The sequence below is a fragment of the Trichechus manatus genome, unplaced genomic scaffold (assembly GCF_000243295.1).
Source record: "Trichechus manatus latirostris isolate Lorelei unplaced genomic scaffold, TriManLat1.0 scaffold00012, whole genome shotgun sequence".
In the NCBI taxonomy this organism is placed as follows: domain Eukaryota; kingdom Metazoa; phylum Chordata; class Mammalia; order Sirenia; family Trichechidae; genus Trichechus; species Trichechus manatus.
The window spans coordinates 26,377,459-26,388,529 of record NW_004443948.1 but is presented as its reverse complement, the minus strand read 5'-3'; positions in this window follow the sequence as shown (position 1 = coordinate 26,388,529).

The following is an 11,071-nucleotide window of genomic DNA, read 5'->3' as shown; positions in this document are numbered from 1 at the left end:
CAAAAGGTCAGTGATTCGAACCCACCAGCTGCTCTTCGGGAGAAAGATGTGGCAGTCTGCCTCTAAGGATTTACAGCCTTGGAAGTCCTTTGGCAGTTCTATTCTACCCTGTAGGCTTGGTATGCCTCACAATAGACTCGACGGTAATAGGTTTTTAGGGGTTAATTCTTTGTTACCAGCTGTATAGTATATGCTGAATTGTCATCTAGAAATATTGTATCAATTTATATTTCTATAAATAGTGCACAAAATTGCATTCACCTACACTATTAAAGTGACTTATGAATAATTCTTCTACAATTTAATTGGTGAAAATTGTATTTTTTCTTCTGTTTCATTGTTGATGAGATTGAACATTATATCACATGTAATATGTATTCAAGAAAGTGCTCATATAATAAGTATGCAGGTTGCTGAGTTTTCACATTAACTCATACCCAAAAAGAAAATACCACCAGCACCACAGATGCTATTTCTTTCCAATCACCACTTACCAAACCCCTGGAAATGAATCAGGTAATCGCTATTGTGACTTCTAACAGGGGTTTTGCTGTTATTATGCTTTATAAAAATAGGATCATAAAGTAGGTACCGTTTTTCATCTTTTACGCCTCAGTCTGTATAATTAATGAATCATGTTTTTCATGGTTAAACAAAGACAATGTCCAAAGGATGAAATACATGAACTCACAAAAATATGGTCACTAATCCAATGGATCTGTGCAGGCAGCAAGGACTAAGATAGCCAGATAATTAACCAAGAAGCTGTTTCAACAGATGGACTAAATTAAATGAGCATGCTGGTTTCAGAGCAAATTATTGAGCAAATTGTGTTGAGTACTAGAAAAATACAAGACTGAATTTACAAATTCATGACTATTTATTTTTCTTTTATAATATCATTTTTATAGCTAGTTGTTTTATGTACTCTAACGATATAAGTCAGAATACTTTGGGGGATAAAGTGTGGCGATTGCTTTCAGCATCTGTTGCTCTTTTGGGAAAAAAATATCTTAAGTGGAAGCCAATCGTTTCCTTTGAAAATGTTCAGTTTGGGAAACTATTATGAGTAAACTATGGCCTGAGCAGGCAAATGTATTATTTCAGTGGCAGATTTAAATTGTTATTCTTGTCCTTAAATTCTTTCTTCTAAAAAATGCTTATACAATGTAAAAATTGTAAAATATATAAAGCAAGCGTGGCTTTGGATAAAGGAGAATAGGAGGAACAGAATCCTATCCGTTGTCTTGAATAAACCAAAAAACCAAGCCCATTGCCGTCGAATCCATTCTGACTCATAGTGACACTATAGGACAGAGTAGAACTGCCCCATAGGGTTTCAAAGAAGCAGCTGGTGGATTCGAACTGCCAACCTTTTGGTTAGTGGTCGGGCTCTTAACCACTGTGCTACCAGGGCTTCCTAATAATATAATGTTAGTTATTTTTCCCATTAATGCCCATTACTATGCATTTACCTTTTAATATCTGTGAAGTATTGCCTAGAGTTTAGAAACAGGCCTTAGTCCCATCCAGACTGGCTCTGAATCATACCCCAAATGTTTAATTCCTGCTGATATTCAGTACATATAATAAAGTCTCAGCATTTTTTTTTTTTAAGAGCGACTGAATACTTTAAACAACAGTGGTGTTTTTGGTATGATGAGTTTCTTGCAAATACAAAACATATTTGAGTGTTAATCTATTATTTTAAAATAATTCCTTAGAAATGACACTAAATGAATTGCACATTGGAGCATAGCAAATAGTACATTGAGACATTTTTGCATTAAATGATTTTTTGGTCTTACTGTGTTAGTGAAATTTGAATATACAAAATAAACAATTTTAGATATTATTATCCTTTTGTATTTATTATAAAAAAATTTTTGTCTACTTTAAGAATAATTAAACAAAATACATTTAACATCTGATTAAATAATTTTAATTAAATAATCCAATAATTTTATTTAATGTGAATAATATGTATAGTTATGCACACCTAAGAACTTAATACACTTAGAACAAACCACTGCAAGTACAATAATGATCATGCAGAAAGATACTTTTATGATCGGACTTTGGCGGCCACTTGAATCATTACATTATATATATATAAAACATATATATATATATAACATATATATAACATATATATATAACACATATATAACATATATATTATCATATGTAATATATATAATAAAATATATATTATATAATATATAGAGGGTGAGCAAGAAAGATGTAAACCCTTAAGAAGATGAACTGACACAGTGGTTTCAATAGTGGGCTCCCACACACCTACTATTGTGAGAATGGCAGAGGATCAGGCAACATTCTGTTATTAGTGGGATCGCTGTGAGTTGGAACCCACTGGACAGCACCTAACGACAACAATAACAATATAATATTATATATCTTATTTATATATGACTTTATAACTATAAAGCATGCTAATAGTTTGCTAGCATCAACCATAATAATGGGGTTGATATTAAATGTGTATGTGACAGTCATCCCCGCATCCTTTTCATAGGATCTCTCACTTCCTACATATATCAGTTTTCTGTTGCTGCTGTAACAAATTACTGCAAATTTAGTGGCTCACAATCTTTTTTTTTTTCCATACATTCTGTAAAGATCAGAAGTTCAACTTGGGTCTTACTGGGCTAAAATCAAGATTTTAGGAGAATCACTTTCTTTTTATTTTTTCTGGAGGCTTTAGGTAAAATCTTTGCCATGCTTTTTCCAGCTTCCAGAGGCCTCTCTCTACTCTTGCACAATTCAGAACCAGCAGAGGGCCCTTGAATCCTTCTCACACTGCCATTTCTCTCTTACCACACCTTGGAAATGTCCTCTTCTTATTTTAAGAGCTAGAATTAGGTTGGACTTAATTGTGTTTGCAATATACCTCTTGCCATGTAAAGTAACATATGCACAGGTTTGGGGATTAGGATGGAGACATCTTTGGGGTCATTGCCCCGTTTATCAAAATTCCCCTTCTCCCACACACATATCACTGTAAGTATCCTTTAATTCAATGCTATTCCTTCTGCTGACAGCTGATGATTGATCATATGGGTACCTGATTTAATATGGGGCAAGGAATGCCTTCATGGGACTTTGTATGGGGATTGGGTACAAGTCACTCTCTGTCATGGAGCCTGAAGTTATGAATTTTTTTTTAAATTATGGAATTATTGGCAGTTATGTTTCTTGCCATGTAGAGAAAATCTGCAAGTATAAAGAATCAAACAGACAAAGAATTTAGAGACTAAAGTCCGAGAAAAAAGAGCCTGATGTTATTTTAGTTCTCAGATGGCTCCCAAGGTTTACTGATTAGTCAATCCTGTGCATATATATTAGTGAGAATAGCCAGGTTATAGGTTATAGAATTACAGGTGGCAACAGAAAAAAACTGAAATGTCAATGCTTCCCATAATGAAGTAGTATGGGAAAACTGATATTATGGACATCTGATCTTTTCACTGACTGTATTTATTATATGTTACATACCTATTCTAATTATATCTTGTGTCATTTTGGGCCTTTAAAACTCAAAGTCTTTCTTATAATTTCCCCTACTAGGAACCTCTAAAATTCCCAAGAAAGTCTCCATTTTTCAAACCACAAGAATGATGGAAAAGAAATAAGTCCAAATTTAGAAAGGTCACATTACCCTCATACAGTCTCTACCTTGTATGTGTTCTCGGCCTCCGAGGTTCTCACCTTTCTCATCTTCAGGTAAACCAATAATGGTAGGAAGGAAGCAGATGACTTCTAAACTCCATCTTAGTAAAGTCTCTTATAATATTTGATCTACATTTAATTACTTACCAAAATGGAAAGGCTTAAGACTCTACAATTAATGAATTTCTGGAGAGTGAAATGGTAAGATCTCCAGAGAGAATATAGCCATAAATTATGGTTCAAGCACTTTGAAATAACAGGCAATCTTATTCCTTTTTATTTTAGAACAATTTGAATTGCATATAGAATCCTTATGACTTTCTGTGATCATAAAAATGAATGACTAGAATGAAACAGATGAATGGCAAATGGCTATAATACATACTAATTGAATTATTTCCTAAGTACTTCACGAATATGAGTTCATAATGACCTATAACAGGGAAACAAACTTCAAACTTCATAAGATCTAGAACTTCATCCATTTTAAGTGCCTGGTGTTCTTTTTTTTCCTAGCTTCATTGTACGGGGGATTAAAATGACAAAAAAAGAGAGCACTCTTAAGAACACAATGGAGTAAGTTTTCAATTCTTTGTTAGCTGAGTTTTAACTTTTACAGTATGTAACATAAAGTTCTGTTCATTATGAATATGCTGGTTCAACCATCAGTCTTTTCTAATGGCAACTAAATATAGTAGATCTTGTTGTTAGTTGCTGTCAAGTTGATTTCCAATCATGCCGACCCAATGTGTGCAGAGGAGAACTGCTCCTTAGGGTTTTCAAGGTTGTGACCTTTTGGAAGCAAGTTGCCAGGCCTGTCTCCTGAGGCAACTCACGGTGGGTTTGAACCGCCAACTTTTTGTCTAGTAGAGGACTGCTTAACCATTTGTGCCACCTGGGACTCCTCCAGTACATCTACCAAACCAAAAACTAAACTGACTCATCACGACCCTATAGGACAGAGTAGAACTGCCCCACTGGGCTTCCAAGGATGTAAATCTTTATGGAAGTAGACTGCCACATCTTTCTCCCATGGAATAACTGATGGGTTTGAACCGCTGACCTTTTGGTTAGCAGCTGAATGCTTTAACCACTATGCCACCAGGGCTTCTTTCTAGTAGATCTAGACCTAAGGAAAAACAAACATTTTAAAACATTCAGAATATTAATAAGTACATTATGCAGGATGCTGATAGACAATTAATTTAGGAGCATATGTAATCAAATATCTTAGGGAAAAACAAATAATTTATATTTAAGCTTTCGTTGTTGGGATTTGGTACCATGCTTCCTTACCATCCATTAGACCCCTGAAGCAACTTTTCGTCTTTCCCAATATGTAACATCTAAGTCACAGGAAAAAATAGAATAAATAACTTGCTTCTAGATTCCAGTTGCATTTGGCCAATAGTGAGGAAGGAGAATGAGGTCAAGATATATATAGATATATATGGAGCCCTGGTGGTGCAGTGGTTAAGTGTTGGTCTGCTAAAAAAAGGTTGGCAGTTTGAATCACCAGCCACTCTTTGGAAACCCTGTGGGGACAGTTCTATTCTGTCTTACAGGATGACAATGAGTCGGCATTGACTCGAAGGCAGTAAGTTGTTCTTTTGTTGTTGGGTTTTATATATATAAATATATATATATTTCCCAGGTTCTCTCACATATTGCTCACATGTCCTTCAATCTAAGATTACAGCTTCCCTTCAGGGTCTTCTCTACAATAGTCTCTCCTCTGGTTCTGGGTGACTGCTAGCTTCCCTTATCTTATTTAGGGCATAAAAACCAAAACCAAACCCATTGCTGTCAAACTGATTCCAACTCATAGCAACTCTATATGGACAGAGTAGAACTGTCCCGTGGGGTTTCCAAAGAGCTACTGGTGGATTCAAACTGTTGACTTTTTGGTTAGCAGCTGAGCTCTTAACCACTGAGCCACCAAGGCTGGAGTAGCAAAACTCTGATCTTTCTACTTACTTCTCAGCTGCTGTATCATTTCCTGTAGTTTTCCTACGGCTTGCCTAGACTTTTGTAAACAGTGCCACTATGAAGCCTTTAAGTTATTATGCTAATACTTGTGTGCCATCTGTTTCCTGTAGGACAGTGATATCATGTGATAGCCTGTAGTGACAGGTACTACGACGTCTTAAACCTGATACTTTCAAAAAGGTGTTTAGTCTTCAGCAAATACTACATGAGTACTCCTATCCTGTGCCAGGCGCACTGGTAGAGGATGAAAAAACTAAGGCAAACTATTTGGCTGATCTTAATCTGTTGCTAACAAAGTCTCTAAATGACCATTACCTCTACAGTCTTCTCAGATTCAATATATATTTTTGAAAACACTTTCAAATATACAGAGCTTTTACCTTAAACCCCTGAGGTTGCCATGAGTTAGAATCCACTCAACTGCAATGGGCTTGGTTTTGGTTTACCTTAGTTATCACTCCAACTAAGAATTGCATTTCTGACTTTTTCCTCTTTAAACTTTTATCTGCCCCAATTTCATTCATTTATTCATTCAAATGTGGAGAAGATATTCACCAAGTGTCACCTCTGACTAGGTACTACTATAGATTCTAGGTGACAGCAGTAAACAAAACTTACAACCCCCCTGCCCTTTGGCACTTATATCCTGGTATCTGTTCTTTACATTATACTGATGTGTGGACATTGATCTTTAATCTGGCAGAAAAATATATACATCTATCTCCTTTTATCTTTTTCATTTCCTTCTATTGCAATATATTCCATTTCCCTGAGCCATGGGAAACTCCAGCTATCTTTTTATACTATTTTTTATCTTTGTTGTCTCCAGCCTTCCAGCTGTTTGTGTCTGTGCAGAAAATCCTCTGTGGCATTTTGGAATGGATGACTCTTGTATTTCAGCCTGTGGTTTATATTTCTGTGTATTAGTCTCCAACTCCTTCCATATGAAAATCCAGTTTACAGGAAAAGTTTTCACTGTTTACTTAGAGAGGTTTTCCCTTTTATTTTCTAAAAACATAAAAAAAAAATAGATTCAAATTGAGTCATTCAAGATTTAAAATGAAGTGTCTAACATTTCCTCACATATGTCACGAGACATGTTAGATATGGAGCTTCCTGAGAAATATAAGAAGTCAAGAAGCGGAAGAAATCGCCTCTTAACAAGTCTTTCTAGTTATTTTTGGTGAACCACACTTTTGTATTTTATGACTTAAGTTTAGAATTGTTTTAGGAAATTAAAAAAAAAACAACTTATTTTCCTTGAGTAACATTCTGTATGAATCTCTAGAATCCTCACAACTTAATTGGAATCTTTGGATACAGAAGTGACCATTAGTCAGGAAAGTGTAAAGATTAGATCGATTTCAAATCTAAGTCTTTTGAAGTATTGCCCCTGGCCATCAAGTCTATTTGAAGTATGTTATTGTTGCTGTTAGGTGCTCTCATCACCTCCGACTCATAGGGACCCTATGTACAACAGAAGGAAACGCTGCCCAGTTCTGAGCCATCCTCACAATCGTTGTTATGCTTAAGCCCATTGGTGCAATCACTCATCTCATTGAGGGTCTTCCTCTGTTTCGCTGACCCTCTACTTTACCAAGCATGATGTCCTTCTCCGGGGACTGATCCCTCCTGACAACATATCCAAAGTATGTGAGATGTAGTCTCACCATCCTTGCTTCTAAGGTACATTCTGGTCTTACTTTTTCCAAGACAGATTTGAAGTATAACCTCTGCTTATTTAGCTGAGGGAAAAGGAGATAAAGTTTAGAAACATCTTAGGGAAATTTTATGGAGAGAGTTAAAAACAGCAAGTTTATTTATGGCTCTAACATATATTAACATCTCAATGAGGCTTTTTCTGAGGCCATCTGCAGGAATAGTCTTAACAAAACAAACACTGAGCTTTGTCTTTCAAATGGTAAACTTTAACTGAAGACAAATGTTTATTGAGAGTGTAAAAGTGAGATTTCATTTAAATTCAGAATGGAGTGCCTAATTTCAGTTCTGAAATCCCCCAAGTTTGGACTTACCAGGACCTCAAAATTTAAAATTCTTCACACACGTTTTAATAATGAGGAACCACACAGGATTTCTCTAGCGTGTGATCTGTGGATTGACAACTCCCCCCACCAACGTGTTGTATTTATTGTTAGGTGCCATCCAGTCAGTTCTGACTCAGTGACCCTACCTATAACAAAAGGCAACACTTTCTGGTCCTGCACTATCCTCACAATCATTGCTGTTTGAGCCCACTATTTCAGCCACTGTGTCAATCCATCTCATTGAGGCTTTTCCTCTTTACCAAGCACCTAGTGGAGCAGTGGTTAAGTGATATGGCTACTAAACAAAAGATCAACAGTTCAAATCTACCAGCTGCTGCTTGGAAACTCTATGTGGCTGTTCCTACTCTGTCCTCTAAGGTTGCTATGGGTCGGAATCAACTTGGCTGTAATGAGTTTGGTGTTTTGGTTTATGTCCTTCTCTAGGGACTGATCACTCCTGATAACATGCCCAAAGTACATAAGAAAAAGTCTTACCATCTTTGCTTTGAAGGAGCATTCTGGCTGTACTTCTTCTAAGACAGATTTTTGCACAATTATAATCACAGACAGTATAAATAAGAGGTTCAGAGTTTATTTTATAATAACAATGTTGCAAATTTTAAATGCAGAATAAAATTAAGTAAACTGTTTTAATCATAGATTTTTAATAAACCCTTCGCCTATGAAAGAGTATGTGAATGACTCAACTGTAAATAATGTATTTATCGCTGATTTTCACATTTGTTGAGTTGAACAAAACATATTGTAATAGAAAATAGATGTCAAAACAGATTTAGTTTATACTAATAAAAACTTGTATTTAAAAATTAGCTTTCCAAAGAAAAAAGAAAATCAACTTTCACTTCACCAAAGACTTTAATGTCTGTTGAATACAATTACTAGCAAATCATATTAAGAAAAATTTGTTAATTATAGTATTTGAAGAATTGGGGTTTCAATACATAATACTTTTAAAAATGAATTTGTCTAGCTTATTTAAATGTTTAATTTACCAATAAAATTTATATTCACTAAAAACAAAAATTTGGAGCCCTGATGGCCAGTGACTAAGCATTTTGCTGCTAACCAAAATGTCAGCAGTTCAAGTCAACCAGCTGCTCTTTGGAAGCCCTATGGGGGCCATTCTACTCTGTCCTATAGGGTCACTATGAGTCAGAATTGACTCGATGGCAACAGGTTTTAAAAAATATATATATAGTTTTAAATATTTTAAAATAAATTCACTTTATATATATTATTAAGAACTTAGCAATCAATTACCAAATCACTCCACAGGGCTTTTTAAATTAATTAATGTATTTAAAGTTAAGCGTGGACTTAGAGATAATGCTATAGACTTATTTTCACAAAATCAATTAGCTAGATATTTCTATACTTCCCCTATATTTCCTTTATCTAGAGGTACCTACTACATGAGGTCAGGGCAGTATATAACCTTTTGTAGAAATTCTAAACTCTTCTCTGTTGACACCAAAATACAGAGGTTAACAGTGCTCAGCTCACACAGCAAAAAATGAACTTGGTGATCATCAATGCAGAATGGATTTAGAATGCCAGGGGCTAAGTCTCAATCTCACTGGTTGTGTAAACTTGGACAAGTTATTTAACTTCCTCAAGATAGTCCCTCCTCATCTGTAAAATGAAAACATTGACGATAATACTTAAAAGATTATTTTGAAAATAAAAGAGATACTATATGTGAAGCATATACATAGTAGTTTCTGGTCATGGTAAATGCTCAAAATATACTTCCTTTTATGACTATGATATATATTTAATTTTCTTGGACTCTAATACTCCCATCCTTCCCAGTCAGAATCCCTTTTCTCTCTGTTAGTATGCTATCTTATCTCCTCCACTCTTCCTTTCTCTGAAGACCTCTTTACTCCAGTGTAAACAAGGATCTATCTTGCATCCCATTCCTACTGAAAAAGAACATATTTGATATGAAAAGATAATTAAAGAAAAAAAAAATCCAATGAGAAGTTAAGATAAAAATGTCTCGTAGGACTTTTTTAAATTGTAAAATAAGAAGAAAAAAAAAAAGAAGAAGAAGAAGAAGAAAGAAACAAGCAAAAAACCCAGAAGAAACAAGCAAAAAACCCAGAAAGCTCCATAACAAATGTTTATCCAGCTGGCAGTCTCACCTCACCAAGACATCACAGAAGTCACTTAGGCATAATTTGATTAGGGGGCCATCCCATCTGCTTGGAGTAGTTAATTGGCCTAGGGTCTAATGGAGGCCCAAGGGGTCCCCAAATGTATCAGCCATTTTTCTAGTTCATCCAAAGATCCATCTCCAAAGACCTAAAACGTTGGCGTTGCCTTTTACGTGTACTGTTGTGCTTAGTGTCTCTATTCTGTTTACTTTCGAAATAATGTTGTGTGACTTGTAATATTTTTTATGACTCCTTGACTCATCCATTATCTCATGGAAAGCAGAGCCATAGAGTTAACTATTTTGTTTTTCATAGGCCAGTTCCTGGCTCATAGTCAATGCTCAACACACAGCCCATAGTTTTTGTTCAACATTCATCAGAGTTTAATTCAGAATTCTTTCACAGAGCAAAAAACATTTAAAAATCCAACCTCTCCAATTTTATTGAAACATAATTCTTATCTTTACTTTTATATTGTGGTAAGGCACATGGCAATGTCTTCAGAATGTTTGAATGGACTTGTAAATATGAAAAGATGGTACAAAATATGATATTTTCTTTTTTTATGAGAAAAAAAGAAAAGCGCAATTGGTTATTTTCATTACACACTTGAAACCATTTATATAACCATTAGTTCCTATATCTTTTTCCTCGGTGTGGAGAATAATGTAGTTTACCCTCAACGTGCATGTTTAAATGATATTTCAATGAAGTGCGACATGTTCACAGTAGTATATTTTCTTTATATTATCTATTTCCAAGAATATACTTTCAGTGAAATATGATACAAAAAAGAATGCTGCTTTCTCAGAATCTGTATAATTCACTGAAATGTATCTATGCTTCGAAATGTTCCTGGGTTTGGCATCATATATTATCTTGGGAACTGTTATTTTTTCACTGTTCACATGATATATTTTTCAGTCTGTGTGATGGTTAAGATTGTGTGTCAGCTTGGCTGGGCCATGTTTCTCCATGTTTTAATGTAATCACTCCCATGATTGAATATACTGTGAGTAGCCAATCAGATGAAAAGGAGTCTCCTTAGGGGTGTGACCTGAATCTGTATATAATTGACATTCTGGCTTTTTGCTCTCTCTGGATCCTGCGGCTGCTTCCTGTCGTCTCATCTCCCGTTCTTGGGACTTGAGCTGTCAGCTTATCTGC